Consider the following 18,117-nt stretch of genomic DNA (forward strand, 5'->3'; position numbering starts at 1 on the left):
AAACAAATTTCAAATTTCAAATTTGGTCTTCCACATGCTCATATTCGTTGGAGGATTACGTTATTCAAAATTCGATGAATCTATGTACCGTTATTTTATGACAATGCGAGAAATATACATACATTTACGCAGATTTTCATTCTTTAATTTCTTCAAATATAATGCAGGACTCTAACAATTTATGGCAACAGTTTGAAAAGTAAACCGACATTAAAAAAAAAAAAAAAAATCTGAAATGTTTCAGATTTTAAATTACGTCCAAAGGGGCGTTTTTTAACATTTTGTATGTTACTTTTCTTTATTAAATATCATGTTCCTCGCACTTAAACCATAAGATCCAGTGCAACAGCTATATCGCAAAATAGTTTTAAAACGAGCATATCTTTAGAATTTCCGATACAGAGACTCACGCGCTGGAGATAAAAATGTTTTTTCTGCACAACGTTGCCATTGCTCGCTTTGAAATCCTTGAGCTTGTTAATCAAAAATTCGTCAAAGTTTTAAAAAATAGGAAATCGATCATAAAACAAATTTCAAATTTCAAATTTGGTCTTCCACATGCTCATATTCGTTGGAGGATTACGTTATTCAAAATTCGATGAATCTATGTACCGTTATTTTATGACAATGCGAGAAATATACATACATTTACGCAGATTTTCATTATTTAATTTCTTCAAATATAATGCAGGACTCTAACATTTTATGGCAACAGTTTGAAAAGTAAACCGACATTAAAAAAAAAAAAAAAATCTGAAATGTTTCAGATTTTAAATTACGTCCAAAGGGGCGTTTTTTAACATTTTGTGTGTTACCTTTCTTTATTAAATATCATGTTCCTCGCACTTAAACCATAAGATCCAGTGCAACAGCAATATCGCAAAATAGTTTTAAAACGAGCATATCTTTAGAATTTCCGATACAGAGACTCACGCGCTGGAGATAAAAATGTTTTTTCTGCACAACGTTGCCATTGCTCGCTTTGAAATCCTTGACTTTGTTAATCAAAAATTCGTCAAAGTTTTAAAAAATAGGAAATCGATCATAAAACAAATTTCAAATTTCCAATTTGGTCTTCCACATGCTCATATTCGTTGGAGGATTACGTTATTCAAAATTCGATGAATCTATGTACCGTTATTTTATGACAATGCGAGAAATATACATACATTTACGCAGATTTTCATTATTTAAATTCTTCAAATATAATGCAGGACTCTAACATTTTATGGCAACAGTTTGAAAAGTAAACCGACATTAAAAAAAAAAAAAAATCTGAAATGTTTCAGATTTTAAATTACGTCCAAAGGGGCGTTTTTTAACATTTTGTGTGTTACCTTTCTTTATTAAATATCATGTTCCTCGCACTTAAACCATAAGATCCAGTGCAACAGCAATATCGCAAAATAGTTTTAAAACGAGCATATGTTTAGAATTTCCGATACAGAGACTCACGCGCTGGAGATAAAAATGTTTTTTCTGCACAACGTTGCCATTGCTCGCTTTGAAATCCTTGACTTTGTTAATCAAAAATTCGTCAAAGTTTTAACAAATAGGAAATCGATCATAAAACAAATTTCAAATTTCCAATTTGGTCTTCCACATGCTCATATTCGTTGGAGGATTACGTTATTCAAAATTCGATGACTCTAGGTACCGTTCTTTTATCACAATACCAGAAATATACATACATTTATGCAGATTTTTCATTATTTAATTTCTTCAAATATAATGCAGGACTCTAACATTTTGTGGCAATAGTTTGAAAAGTGAACCGACATTTATGAGTCCGACGCAAAATGCCAAAATGAAACTAATAGTCCTTCGGGATTCAAATCCCTTTGGACTAAAAAAAAAAAAAAAAAAAAAAAATCTGAAATGCTTCAGATTTTAAATTACGTCCAAAGCGGCGTTTTTTAACATTTTGTATGTTACCTTTCTTTATTAAATATCATGTTCCTCGCACTTAAACCACAAGATCCAGTGCAACAGCAATATCGCAAAATAGTTTTAAAATGAGCATATCTTTAGAATTTCCGATACAGAGAATCACGCGCTGGAGATAAAAATGTTTTTTCTGCACAACGTTGCCATTGCTCGTTTTGAAATCCTTGAGTTTGTTAATCAAAAATTCGTCAAAGTTTTAACAAATAGGAAATCGATCATAAAACAAATTTCAAATTTGATCTTCCACATGCTCATATTCGTTGGAGGATTACGTTATTCAAAATTCGATGACTATATGTACCGTTATTTTATGACAATGTGAGAAATATACATACATTTACGCAGATTTTCATTATTTAATTTCTTCAAATAGAATGCAGGACTCTAACATTTTTAGGCAACAGTTTGAAAAGTGAACCGACATTTATACGTCCGACGCAAAATGCCAAAACGAAACTAATTGTCCTTCGGGATTCAAATCCTTTTGGACTAAAAAAAAAAAAAAAAAAAAAAAAAAAATCTGAAATGTTTCAGATTTAAATTACGTCCAAAAGGGCGTTTTTTTAACATTTTGTGTGTTACCTTTCTTTATTAAATATCATGTTCCTCGCACTTAAACCATAAGATCCAGTGCAACAGCAATATCGCAAAATAGTTTTAAAACGAGCATATCTTTAGAATTTCCGATACAGAGACTCACGCGCTGGAGATAAAAATGTTTTTTCTGCACAACGTTGCCATTGCTCGCTTTGAAATCCTTGAGTTTGTTAATCAAAAATTCGTCAAAATTTTAAAAAATAAGAAATCGATCATAAAACAAATTTCAAATTTCAAACTTGGTCTTCCACATGCTCATATTCGTTGGAGGATTACGTTATTCAAAATTCGATGACTATATGTACCGTTATTTTACGACAATGCGAGAAATATACATACATTTACGCAGATTTTCATTATTCAATTTCTTCAAATATAATGCAGGACTCTAACATTTTATGGCAACAGTTTGAAAAGTAAACCGACATTAAGAAAAAAAAAAAAAAATCCGAAATGTTTCAGATTTTAAATTACGTCCAAAGGGGCGTTTTTTAACATTTTGTATGTTACCTTTCTTTATTAAATATCATGTTCCTCGCACTTAAACCATAAGATCCAGTGCAACAGCTATATCGCAAAATAGTTTTAAAACGAGCATATCTTTAGAATTTAGGATACAGAGACTCACGCGCTGGAGATAAAAAAGTTTTTTCTGCACAACGTTGCCATTGCTCGTTTTGAAATCCTTGAGTTTGTTAATCAAAAATTCGTCAAAGTTTTAACAAATAGGAAATCGATCATAAAACAAATTTCAATTTGATCTTCCACATGCTCATATTCGTTGGAGGATTACGTTATTCAAAATTCGATGACTATATGTACCGTTATTTTATGACAATGTGAGAAATATACATACATTTACGCAGATTTTCATTATTTAATTTCTTCAAATAGAATGCAGGACTCTAACATTTTTAGGCAACAGTTTGAAAACTGAACCGACATTTATACGTCCGACGCAAAATGCCAAAACGAAACTAATTGTCCTTCGGAATTCAAATCCTTTCGGACTAAAAAAAAAAAAAAAAAAAAAAAAAAAAAAAAAAAAAAAAAATCTGAAATGTTTCAGATTTTAAATTACGTCCAAAGGGGCGTTTTTTAACATTTTGTGTGTTACCTTTCTTTATTAAATATCATGTTCCTCGCACTTAAACCATAAGATCCAGTGCAACAGCAATATCGCAAAATAGTTTTAAAACGAGCATATCTTTAGAATTTCCGATACAGAGACTCACGCGCTGGAGATAAAAATGTTTTTTCTGCACAACGTTGCCATTGCTCGCTTTGAAATCATTGAGTTTGTTAATCAAAAATTCGTCAAAGTTTTAAAAAATAGGAAATCGATCATAAAACAAATTTCAAATTTCCAATTTGGTCTTCCACATGCTCATATTCGTTGGAGGATTACGTTACTCAAAATTCGATGACTCTATGTACCGTTGTTTTATCACAATACGAGAAATATACATACATTTATGCAGATTTTTCATTATTTAATTTCTTCAAATATAATGCAGGACTCTAACATTTTTAGGCAACAGTTTGAAAAGTGAACCGACATTTATACGTCCGACGCAAAATGCCAAAACGAAACTAATTGTCCTTCGGGATTCAAATCCTTTTGGACTAAAAAAAAAAAAAAAAAAAAAAAATCTGAAATGTTTCAGATTTTAAATTACGTCCGAAGGGGTGTTTTTTAACATTTTGTATGTTACCTTTCTTTATTAAATATCATGTGGATCTCACTTAAACCATAAGATCCAGTGAAACAGCAATATCGCAAAATAGTTTTAAAACGAGCATATCTTTAGAATTTCCGATACAGAGACTCACGCGCTGGAGATAAAAATGTTTTTTCTGCACAACATTGCCATTGCTCGCTTTGAAATCTTTGAGTTTGTTAATCAAAAATTCGTCAAAGTTTTAAAAAATAGGAAATCGATCATAAAACAAATTTCAAATTTCAAATTTGGTCTTCCACATGCTCATATTCGTTGGAGGATTACGTTATTCAAAATTCGATGAATCTATGTACCGTTATTTTATGACAATGCGAGAAATATACATACATTTACGCAGATTTTCATTCTTTAATTTCTTCAAATATAATGCAGGACTCTAACAATTTATGGCAACAGTTTGAAAAGTAAACCGACATTAAAAAAAAAAAAAAAAATCTGAAATGTTTCAGATTTTAAATTACGTCCAAAGGGGCGTTTTTTAACATTTTGTATGTTACCTTTCTTTATTAAATATCATGTTCCTCGCACTTAAACCATAAGATCCAGTGCAACAGCTATATCGCAAAATAGTTTTAAAACGAGCATATCTTTAGAATTTCCGATACAGAGACTCACGCGCTGGAGATAAAAATGTTTTTTCTGCACAACGTTGCCATTGCTCGCTTTGAAATCCTTGAGCTTGTTAATCAAAAATTCGTCAAAGTTTTAAAAAATAGGAAATCGATCATAAAACAAATTTCAAATTTCAAATTTGGTCTTCCACATGCTCATATTCGTTGGAGGATTACGTTATTCAAAATTCGATGAATCTATGTACCGTTATTTTATGACAATGCGAGAAATATACATACATTTACGCAGATTTTCATTATTTAATTTCTTCAAATATAATGCAGGACTCTAACATTTTATGGCAACAGTTTGAAAAGTAAACCGACATTAAAAAAAAAAAAAAAAATCTGAAATGTTTCAGATTTTAAATTACGTCCAAAGGGGCGTTTTTTAACATTTTGTGTGTTACCTTTCTTTATTAAATATCATGTTCCTCGCACTTAAACCATAAGATCCAGTGCAACAGCAATATCGCAAAATAGTTTTAAAACGAGCATATCTTTAGAATTTCCGATACAGAGACTCACGCGCTGGAGATAAAAATGTTTTTTCTGCACAACGTTGCCATTGCTCGCTTTGAAATCCTTGACTTTGTTAATCAAAAATTCGTCAAAGTTTTAAAAAATAGGAAATCGATCATAAAACAAATTTCAAATTTCCAATTTGGTCTTCCACATGCTCATATTCGTTGGAGGATTACGTTATTCAAAATTCGATGAATCTATGTACCGTTATTTTATGACAATGCGAGAAATATACATACATTTACGCAGATTTTCATTATTTAAATTCTTCAAATATAATGCAGGACTCTAACATTTTATGGCAACAGTTTGAAAAGTAAACCGACATTAAAAAAAAAAAAAAAATCTGAAATGTTTCAGATTTTAAATTACGTCCAAAGGGGCGTTTTTTAACATTTTGTGTGTTACCTTTCTTTATTAAATATCATGTTCCTCGCACTTAAACCATAAGATCCAGTGCAACAGCAATATCGCAAAATAGTTTTAAAACGAGCATATGTTTAGAATTTCCGATACAGAGACTCACGCGCTGGAGATAAAAATGTTTTTTCTGCACAACGTTGCCATTGCTCGCTTTGAAATCCTTGACTTTGTTAATCAAAAATTCGTCAAAGTTTTAACAAATAGGAAATCGATCATAAAACAAATTTCAAATTTCCAATTTGGTCTTCCACATGCTCATATTCGTTGGAGGATTACGTTATTCAAAATTCGATGACTCTAGGTACCGTTCTTTTATCACAATACCAGAAATATACATACATTTATGCAGATTTTTCATTATTTAATTTCTTCAAATATAATGCAGGACTCTAACATTTTGTGGCAATAGTTTGAAAAGTGAACCGACATTTATGAGTCCGACGCAAAATGCCAAAATGAAACTAATAGTCCTTCGGGATTCAAATCCCTTTGGACTAAAAAAAAAAAAAAAAAAAAAAAAAAAAAATCTGAAATGCTTCAGATTTTAAATTACGTCCAAAGCGGCGTTTTTTAACATTTTGTATGTTACCTTTCTTTATTAAATATCATGTTCCTCGCACTTAAACCACAAGATCCAGTGCAACAGCAATATCGCAAAATAGTTTTAAAATGAGCATATCTTTAGAATTTCCGATACAGAGAATCACGCGCTGGAGATAAAAATGTTTTTTCTGCACAACGTTGCCATTGCTCGTTTTGAAATCCTTGAGTTTGTTAATCAAAAATTCGTCAAAGTTTTAACAAATAGGAAATCGATCATAAAACAAATTTCAAATTTGATGTTCCACATGCTCATATTCGTTGGAGGATTACGTTATTCAAAATTCGATGACTATATGTACCGTTATTTTATGACAATGTGAGAAATATACATACATTTACGCAGATTTTCATTATTTAATTTCTTCAAATAGAATGCAGGACTCTAACATTTTTAGGCAACAGTTTGAAAAGTGAACCGACATTTATACGTCCGACGCAAAATGCCAAAACGAAACTAATTGTCCTTCGGGATTCAAATCCTTTTGGACTAAAAAAAAAAAAAAAAAAAAAAAAATCTGAAATGTTTCAGATTTAAATTACGTCCAAAAGGGCGTTTTTTTAACATTTTGTGTGTTACCTTTCTTTATTAAATATCATGTTCCTCGCACTTAAACCATAAGATCCAGTGCAACAGCAATATCGCAAAATAGTTTTAAAACGAGCATATCTTTAGAATTTCCGATACAGAGACTCACGCGCTGGAGATAAAAATGTTTTTTCTGCACAACGTTGCCATTGCTCGCTTTGAAATCCTTGAGTTTGTTAATCAAAAATTCGTCAAAATTTTAAAAAATAAGAAATCGATCATAAAACAAATTTCAAATTTCAAACTTGGTCTTCCACATGCTCATATTCGTTGGAGGATTACGTTATTCAAAATTCGATGACTATATGTACCGTTATTTTACGACAATGCGAGAAATATACATACATTTACGCAGATTTTCATTATTCAATTTCTTCAAATATAATGCAGGACTCTAACATTTTATGGCAACAGTTTGAAAAGTAAACCGACATTAAGAAAAAAAAAAAAAAAATCCGAAATGTTTCAGATTTTAAATTACGTCCAAAGGGGCGTTTTTTAACATTTTGTATGTTACCTTTCTTTATTAAATATCATGTTCCTCGCACTTAAACCATAAGATCCAGTGCAACAGCTATATCGCAAAATAGTTTTAAAACGAGCATATCTTTAGAATTTAGGATACAGAGACTCACGCGCTGGAGATAAAAAAGTTTTTTCTGCACAACGTTGCCATTGCTCGTTTTGAAATCCTTGAGTTTGTTAATCAAAAATTCGTCAAAGTTTTAACAAATAGGAAATCGATCATAAAACAAATTTCAATTTGATCTTCCACATGCTCATATTCGTTGGAGGATTACGTTATTCAAAATTCGATGACTATATGTACCGTTATTTTATGACAATGTGAGAAATATACATACATTTACGCAGATTTTCATTATTTAATTTCTTCAAATAGAATGCAGGACTCTAACATTTTTAGGCAACAGTTTGAAAACTGAACCGACATTTATACGTCCGACGCAAAATGCCAAAACGAAACTAATTGTCCTTCGGAATTCAAATCCTTTCGGACTAAAAAAAAAAAAAAAAAAAAAAAAAAAAAAAAAAAAAAAAAAAAATCTGAAATGTTTCAGATTTTAAATTACGTCCAAAGGGGCGTTTTTTAACATTTTGTGTGTTACCTTTCTTTATTAAATATCATGTTCCTCGCACTTAAACCATAAGATCCAGTGCAACAGCAATATCGCAAAATAGTTTTAAAACGAGCATATCTTTAGAATTTCCGATACAGAGACTCACGCGCTGGAGATAAAAATGTTTTTTCTGCACAACGTTGCCATTGCTCGCTTTGAAATCATTGAGTTTGTTAATCAAAAATTCGTCAAAGTTTTAAAAAATAGGAAATCGATCATAAAACAAATTTCAAATTTCCAATTTGGTCTTCCACATGCTCATATTCGTTGGAGGATTACGTTACTCAAAATTCGATGACTCTATGTACCGTTGTTTTATCACAATACGAGAAATATACATACATTTATGCAGATTTTTCATTATTTAATTTCTTCAAATATAATGCAGGACTCTAACATTTTTAGGCAACAGTTTGAAAAGTGAACCGACATTTATACGTCCGACGCAAAATGCCAAAACGAAACTAATTGTCCTTCGGGATTCAAATCCTTTTGGACTAAAAAAAAAAAAAAAAAAAAAAAATCTGAAATGTTTCAGATTTTAAATTACGTCCGAAGGGGTGTTTTTTAACATTTTGTATGTTACCTTTCTTTATTAAATATCATGTGGATCTCACTTAAACCATAAGATCCAGTGCAACAGCAATATCGCAAAATAGTTTTAAAACGAGCATATCTTTAGAATTTTCGATACAGAGACTCACGCGCTGGAGATAAAAATGTTTTTTCTGCACAACGTTGCCATTGCTCGCTTTGAAATCCTTGACTTTGTTAATCAAAAATTCGTCAAAGTTTTAAAAAATAGGAAATCGATCATAAAACAAATTTCAAATTTCCAATTTGGTCTTCCACATGCTCATATTCGTTGGAGGATTACGTTACTCAAAATTCGATGACTCTATGTACCGTTGTTTTATCACAATACGAGAAATATACATACATTTATTCAGATTTTTCATTATTTAATTTCTTCAACTATAATGCAGGACTCTAACATTTTATGGCAACAGTTTGAAAAGTGAACCGACATTAAAAAAAAAGAAAAAAATCTGAAATGTTTCAGATTTTAAATTACGTCCAAAGGGGCGTTTTTTAACATTTTGTGTGTTACCTTTCTTTATTAAATATCATGTTCCTCGCACTTAAACCATAAGATCCAGTGCAACAGCAATATCGCAAAATAGTTTTAAAACGAGCATATCTTTAGAATTTCCGATACAGAGACTCACGCGCTGGAGATAAAAATGTTTTTTCTGCACAACATTGCCATTGCTCGCTTTGAAATATTTGAGTTTGTTAATCAAAAATTCGTCAAAGTTTTAAAAAATAGGAAATCGATCATAAAACAAATTTCAAATTTCAAATTTGGTCTTCCACATGCTCATATTCGTTGGAGGATTACGTTATTCAAAATTCGATGAATCTATGTACCATTATTTTATGACAATGCGAGAAATATACATACATTTACGCAGATTTTCATTATTTAATTTCTTCAAATATAATGCAGGACTCTAACATTTTATGGCAACAGTTTGAAAAGTAAACCGACATTAAAAAAAAAAAAAATCTGAAATGTTTCAGATTTTAAATTACGTCCAAAGCGGCGTTTTTTAACATTTTGTATGTTACCTTTCTTTCTTAAATATCATGTTCCTCGCACTTAAACCATAAGATCCAGTGCAACAGCTATATCGCAAAATAGTTTTAAAACGAGCATATCTTTAGAATTTCCGATACAGAGACTCACGCGCTGGAGATAAAAATGTTTTTTCTGCACAACGTTGCCATTGCTCGCTTTGAAATCCTTGAGTTTGTTAATCAAAAATTCGTCAAAGTTTTAACATATAGGAAATCGATCATAAAACAAATTTCAAATTTGATCTTCCACATGCTCATATTCGTTGGAGGATTACGTTATTCAAAATTCGATGACTATATGTACCGTTATTTTATGACAATGTGAGAAATATACATAAATTTACGCAGATTTTCATTATTTAATTTCTTCAAATATAATGCAGGACTCTAACATTTTATGCCAACAGTTTGAAAAGTGAACCGACATTTATGAGTCCGACGCAAAATGCCAAAATGAAACTAATAGTCCTTCGGGATTCAAATCCCTTTGGACTAAAAAAAAAAAAAAATCTGAAATGCTTCAGATTTTAAATTACGTCCAAAGCGGCGTTTTTTAACATTTTGTGTGTTACCTTTCTTTATTAAATATCATGTTCCTCGCACTTAAACCATAAGATCCAGTGCAACAGCAATATCGCAAAATAGTTTTAAAACGAGCATATCTTTAAAATTTCCGATACAGAGACTCACGCGCTGGAGATAAAAATGTTTTTTCTGCACAACATTGCCATTGCTCGCTTTGAAATCCTTGAGTTTGTTAATCAAAAATTCGTCAAAGTTTTAAAAAATAGGAAATCGATCATAAAACAAATTTCAAATTTCCAATTTGGTCTTCCACATGCTCATATTCGTTGGAGGATTACGTTATTCAAAATTCGATGACTCTAGGTACCGTTCTTTTATCACAATACCAGAAATATACATACATTTATGCAGATTTTTCATTATTTAATTTCTTCAAATATAATGCAGGACTCTAACATTTTGTGGCAATAGTTTGAAAAGTGAACCGACATTTATGAGTCCGACGCAAAATGCCAAAATGAAACTAATAGTCCTTCGGGATTCAAATCCCTTTGGACTAAAAAAAAAAAAAAAAAAAAAAAAAATCTGAAATGCTTCAGATTTTAAATTACGTCCAAAGCGGCGTTTTTTAACATTTTGTATGTTACCTTTCTTTATTAAATATCATGTTCCTCGCACTTAAACCACAAGATCCAGTGCAACAGCAATATCGCAAAATAGTTTTAAAACGAGCATATCTTTAAAATTTCCGATACAGAGAATCACGCGCTGGAGATAAAAATGTTTTTTCTGCACAACATTGCCATTGCTCGCTTTGAAATCCTTGAGTTTGTTAATCAAAAATTCGTCAAAGTTTTAACATATAGGAAATCGATCATAAAACAAATTTCAAATTTGATCTTCCACATGCTCATATTCGTTGGAGGATTACGTTATTCAAAATTCGATGACTATATGTACCGTTATTTTATGACAATGTGAGAAATATACATACATTTACGCAGATTTTCATTATTTAATTTCTTCAAATAGAATGCAGGACTCTAACATTTTTAGGCAACAGTTTGAAAAGTGAACCGACATTTATACGTCCGACGCAAAATGCCAAAACGACACTAATTGTCCTTCGGGATTCAAATCCTTTTGGACTAAAAAAAAAAAAAAAAAAAAAATCTGAAATGTTTCAGATTTTAAATTACGTCCAAAGGGGCGTTTTTTTAACATTTTGTGTGTTACCTTTCTTTATTAAATATCATGTTCCTCGCACTTAAACCATAAGATCCAGTGCAACAGCAATATCGCAAAATAGTTTTAAAACGAGCATATCTTTAGAATTTCCGATACAGAGACTCACGCGCTGGAGATAAAAATGTTTTTTCTGCACAACGTTGCCATTGCTCGCTTTGAAATCCTTGAGTTTGTTAATCAAAAATTCGTCAAAATTTTAAAAAATAAGAAATCGATCATAAAACAAATTTCAAATTTCAAACTTGGTCTTCCACATGCTCATATTCGTTGGAGGATTACGTTATTCAAAATTCGATGACTCTATGTACCGTTGTTTTATCACAATACGAGAAATATACATACATTTATGCAGATTTTTCATTATTTAATTTCTTCAAATATAATGCAGGACTCTAACATTTTGTCGCAACAGTTTGAAAAGTGAACCGACATTTATGAGTCCGACGCAAAATGCCAAAACGAAACTAATAGTCCTTCGGGATTCAAATCCCTTTGGACTAAAAAAAAAAAAAAAAAATCTGAAATGTTTCAGATTTTAAATTACGTCCAAAGGGGCGTTTTTTAACATTTTGTGTGTTACCTTTCTTTATTAAATATCATGTTCCTCGCACTTAAACCATAAGATCCAGTGAAACAGCAATATCGCAAAATAGTTTTAAAACGAGCATATCTTTAGAATTTCCGATGCAGAGACTCACGCGCTGGAGATAAAAATGTTTTTTCTGCACAACATTGCCATTGCTCGCTTTGAAATCTTTGAGTTTGTTAATCAAAAATTCGTCAAAGTTTTAAAAAATAGGAAATCGATCATAAAACAAATTTCAAATTTCAAATTTGGTCTTCCACATGCTCATATTCGTTGGAGGATTACGTTATTCAAAATTCGATGAATCTATGTACCGTTATTTTATGACAATGCGAGAAATATACATACATTTACGCAGATTTTCATTCTTTAATTTCTTCAAATATAATGCAGGACTCTAACAATTTATGGCAACAGTTTGAAAAGTAAACCGACATTAAAAAAAAAAAAAAATCTGAAATGTTTCAGATTTTAAATTACGTCCAAAGGGGCGTTTTTTAACATTTTGTATGTTACCTTTCTTTATTAAATATCATGTTCCTCGCACTTAAACCATAAGATCCAGTGCAACAGCTATATCGCAAAATAGTTTTAAAACGAGCATATCTTTAGAATTTCCGATACAGAGACTCACGCGCTGGAGATAAAAATGTTTTTTCTGCACAACGTTGCCATTGCTCGCTTTGAAATCCTTGAGCTTGTTAATCAAAAATTCGTCAAAGTTTTAAAAAATAGGAAATCGATCATAAAACAAATTTCAAATTTCAAATTTGGTCTTCCACATGCTCATATTCGTTGGAGGATTACGTTATTCAAAATTCGATGAATCTATGTACCGTTATTTTATGACAATGCGAGAAATATACATACATTTACGCAGATTTTCATTATTTAATTTCTTCAAATATAATGCAGGACTCTAACATTTTATGGCAACAGTTTGAAAAGTAAACCGACATTAAAAAAAAAAAAAAAATCTGAAATGTTTCAGATTTTAAATTACGTCCAAAGGGGCGTTTTTTAACATTTTGTGTGTTACCTTTCTTTATTAAATATCATGTTCCTCGCACTTAAACCATAAGATCCAGTGCAACAGCAATATCGCAAAATAGTTTTAAAACGAGCATATCTTTAGAATTTCCGATACAGAGACTCACGCGCTGGAGATAAAAATGTTTTTTCTGCACAACGTTGCCATTGCTCGCTTTGAAATCCTTGACTTTGTTAATCAAAAATTCGTCAAAGTTTTAAAAAATAGGAAATCGATCATAAAACAAATTTCAAATTTCCAATTTGGTCTTCCACATGCTCATATTCGTTGGAGGATTACGTTATTCAAAATTCGATGAATCTATGTACCGTTATTTTATGACAATGCGAGAAATATACATACATTTACGCAGATTTTCATTATTTAATTTCTTCAAATATAATCTAGGACTCTAACATTTTATGGCAACAGTTTGAAAAGTAAACCGACATTAAAAAAAAAAAAAAAAAATCTGAAATGTTTCAGATTTTAAATTACGTCCAAAGGGGCGTTTTTTAACATTTTGTGTGTTACCTTTCTTTATTAAATATCATGTTCCTCGCACTTAAACCATAAGATCCAGTGCAACAGCAATATCGCAAAATAGTTTTAAAACGAGCATATCTTTAGAATTTCCGATACAGAGACTCACGCGCTGGAGATAAAAATGTTTTTTCTGCACAACGTTGCCATTGCTCGCTTTGAAATCCTTGAGTTTGTTAATCAAAAATACGTCAAAATTTTAAAAAATAAGAAATCGATCATAAAACAAATTTCAAATTTCAAACTTGGTCTTCCACATGCTCATATTCGTTGGAGGATTACGTTATTCAAAATTCGATGACTCTATGTACCGTTGTTTTATCACAATACGAGAAATATACATACATTTATGCAGATTTTTCATTATTTAATTTCTTCAAATATAATGCAGGACTCTAACATTTTGTCGCAACAGTTTGAAAAGTGAACCGACATTTATGAGTCCGACGCAAAATGCCAAAACGAAACTAATAGTCATTCGGGATTCAAATCCCTTTGGACTAAAAAAAAAAAAAAAAAAATCTGAAATGTTTCAGATTTTAAATTACGTCCAAAGGGGCGTTTTTTAACATTTTGTGTGTTACCTTTCTTTATTAAATATCATGTTCCTCGCACTTAAACCATAAGATCCAGTGCAACAGCAATATCGCAAAATAGTTTTAAAACGAGCATATCTTTAGAATTTCCGATACAGAGACTCACGCGCTGGAGATAAAAATGTTTTTTCTGCACAACATTGCCATTGCTCGCTTTGAAATCTTTGAGTTTGTTAATCAAAAATTCGTAAAAGTTTTAAAAAATAGGAAATCGATCATAAAACAAATTTCAAATTTCAAATTTGGTCTTCCACATGCTCATATTCGTTGGAGGATTACGTTATTCAAAATTCGATGAATCTATGTACCGTTATTTTATGACAATGCGAGAAATATACATACATTTACGCAGATTTTCATTCTTTAATTTCTTCAAATATAATGCAGGACTCTAACAATTTATGGCAACAGTTTGAAAAATAAACCGACATTAAAAAAAAAAAAAAAATCTGAAATGTTTCAGATTTTAAATTACGTCCAAAGGGGCGTTTTTTAACATTTTGTATGTTACCTTTCTTTATTAAATATCATGTTCCTCGCACTTAAACCATAAGATCCAGTGCAACAGCTATATCGCAAAATAGTTTTAAAACGAGCATATCTTTAGAATTTCCGATACAGAGACTCACGCGCTGGAGATAAAAATGTTTTTTCTGCACAACGTTGCCATTGCTCGCTTTGAAATCCTTGAGCTTGTTAATCAAAAATTCGTCAAAGTTTTAAAAAATAGGAAATCGATCATAAAACAAATTTCAAATTTCAAATTTGGTCTTCCACATGCTCATATTCGTTGGAGGATTACGTTATTCAAAATTCGATGAATCTATGTACCGTTATTTTATGACAATGCGAGAAATATACATACATTTACGCAGATTTTCATTATTTAATTTCTTCAAATAGAATGCAGGACTCTAACATTTTTAGGCAACAGTTTGAAAAGTGAACCGACATTTATACGTCCGACGCAAAATGCCAAAACGACACTAATTGTCCTTCGGGATTCAAATCCTTTTGGACTAAAAAAAAAAAAAAAAAAAAAAAATCTGAAATGTTTCAGATTTTAAATTACGTCCAAAGCGGCGTTTTTTAACATTTTGTATGTTACCTTTCTTTATTAAATATCATGTTCCTCGCACTTAAACCACAAGATCCAGTGCAACAGCTATATCGCAAAATAGTTTTAAAACGAGCATATCTTTAGAATTTCCGATACAGAGACTCACGCGCTGGAGATAAAAATGTTTTTTCTGCACAACGTTGCCATTGCTCGCTTTGAAATCCTTGAGCTTGTTAATCAAAAATTCGTCAAAGTTTTAAAAAATAGGAAATCGATCATAAAACAAATTTCAAATTTGATCTTCCACATGCTCATATTCGTTGGAGGATTACGTTATTCAAAATTCGATGACTATATGTACCGTTATTTCATGACAATGTGAGAAATATACATACATTTACGCAGATTTTCATTATTTAATTTCTTCAAATATAATGCAGGACTCTAACATTTTATGGCAACAGTTTGAAAAGTGAACCGACATTTATGAGTCCGACGCAAAATGCGAAAATGAAACTAATAGTCCTTCGGGATTCAAATCCCTTTGGACTAAAAAAAAAAAAAAAAAAAAAAAAAAAAAAAAAATCTGAAATGCTTCAGATTTTAAATTACGTCCAAAGCGGCGTTTTTTAACATTTTGTATGTTTCCTTTCTTTATTAAATATCATGTTCCTCGCACTTAAACCACAAGATCCAGTGCAACAGCAATATCGCAAAATAGTTTTAAAACGAGCATATCTTTAGAACTTCCGATACAGAGAATCACGCGCTGGAGATAAAAATGTTTTTTCTGGACAACGTTGCCATTGCTCGCTTTGAAATCCTTGAGTTTGTTAATCAAAAATTCGTCAAGGTTTTAAAAAATAGGAAATCGATCATAAAACAAATTTCGAATTTCAAATTTGGTCTTCCACATGCTCATATTCGTTGGAGGATTACGTTATTCAAAATTCCATGAATCTATGTACCGTTATTTTATGACAATGCGAGAAATATACATACATTTACGCAGATTTTCATTATTTAATTTCTTCAAATAGAATGCAGGACTCTAACATTTTATGGCAACAGTTTGAAAAGTAAACCGACATTAAAAAAAAAAAAAAAAGAAATCTGAAATGTTTCACATTTTAAATTACGTCCAAAGGGGCGTTTTTTAACATTTTGTATGTTACCTTTATTTATTAAATATCATGTTCCTCGCACTTAAACCATAAGATCCAGTGCAACAGCTATATCGCAAAATAGTTTTAAAACGAGCATATCTTTAGAATTTCCGATACAGAGACTCACGCGCTGGAGATAAAAATGTTTTTTCTGCACAACGTTGCCATTGCTCGCTTTGAAATCCTTGAGCTTGTTAATCAAAAATTCGTCAAAGTTTTAAAAAATAGGAAATCGATCATAAAACAAATTTCAAATTTGATCTTCCACATGCTCATATTCGTTGGAGGATTACGTTATTCAAAATTCGATGACTATATGTACCGTTATTTTATGACAATGTGAGAAATATACATACATTTACGCAGATTTTCATTATTTAATTTCTTCAAACATAATGCAGGACTCTAACATTTTATGCCAACAGTTTGAAAAGTGAACCGACATTTATGAGTCCGACGCAAAATGCCAAAATGAAACTAATAGTCCTTCGGGATTCAAATCCCTTTGGACTAAAAAAAAAAAAAAAAAAAAAAAAAAAAAAAAATTCTGAAATGCTTCAGATTTTAAATTACGTCCAAAGCGGCGTTTTTTAACATTTTGTATGTTACCTTTCTTTATTAAATATCATGTTCCTCGCACTTAAACCACAAGATCCAGTGCAACAGCAATATCGCAAAATAGTTTTAAAACGAGCATATCTTTAGAATTTCCGATACAGAGAATCACGCGCTGGAGATAAAAATGTTTTTTCTACACAACGTTGCCATTGCTCGTTTTGAAATCCTTGAGTTTGTTAATCAAAAATTCGTCAAAGTTTTAACAAATAGGAAATCGATCATAAAACAAATTTCAAATTTCCAATTTGGTCTTCCACATGCTCATATTCGTTGGAGGATTACGTTATTCAAAATTCGATGACTCTAGGTACCGTTCTTTTATCACAATACCAGAAATATACATACATTTATGCAGATTTTTCATTATTTAATTTCTTCAAATATAATGCAGGACTCTAACATTTTTAGGCAACAGTTTGAAAAGTGAACCGACATTTATACGTCCGACGCAAAATGCCAAAACGAAACTAATTGTCCTTCGGGATTCAAATCCTTTTGGACTAAAAAAAAAAAAAAAAAAAAAAAAAAAAAAAAAAAAATCTGAAATGTTTCAGATTTTAAATTACGTCCGAAGGGGTGTTTTTTAACATTTTGTATGTTACCTTTCTTTATTAAATATCATGTTCCTCGCACTTAAACCATAAGATCCAGTGCAACAGCAAAATCGAAAAATAGTTTTAAAACGAGCATATCTTTAGAATTTCCGATACAGAGACTCACGCGCTGGAGATAAAAATGTTTTTTCTGCACAACGTTGCCATTGCTCGCTTTGAAATCCTTGAGCTTGTTAATCAAAAATTCGTCAAAGTTTTAAAAAATAGGAAATCGATCATAAAACAAATTTCAAATTTGATCTTCCACATGCTCATATTCGTTGGAGGATTACGTTATTCAAAATTCAATGACTATATGTACCGTTATTTTATGACAA

This window comes from Stegodyphus dumicola, chromosome 11 (assembly GCF_044657685.1).
Source record: "Stegodyphus dumicola isolate Sdum_Otavi_A_Nest chromosome 11, ASM4465768v1".
NCBI lineage: Eukaryota > Metazoa > Arthropoda > Arachnida > Araneae > Eresidae > Stegodyphus > Stegodyphus dumicola.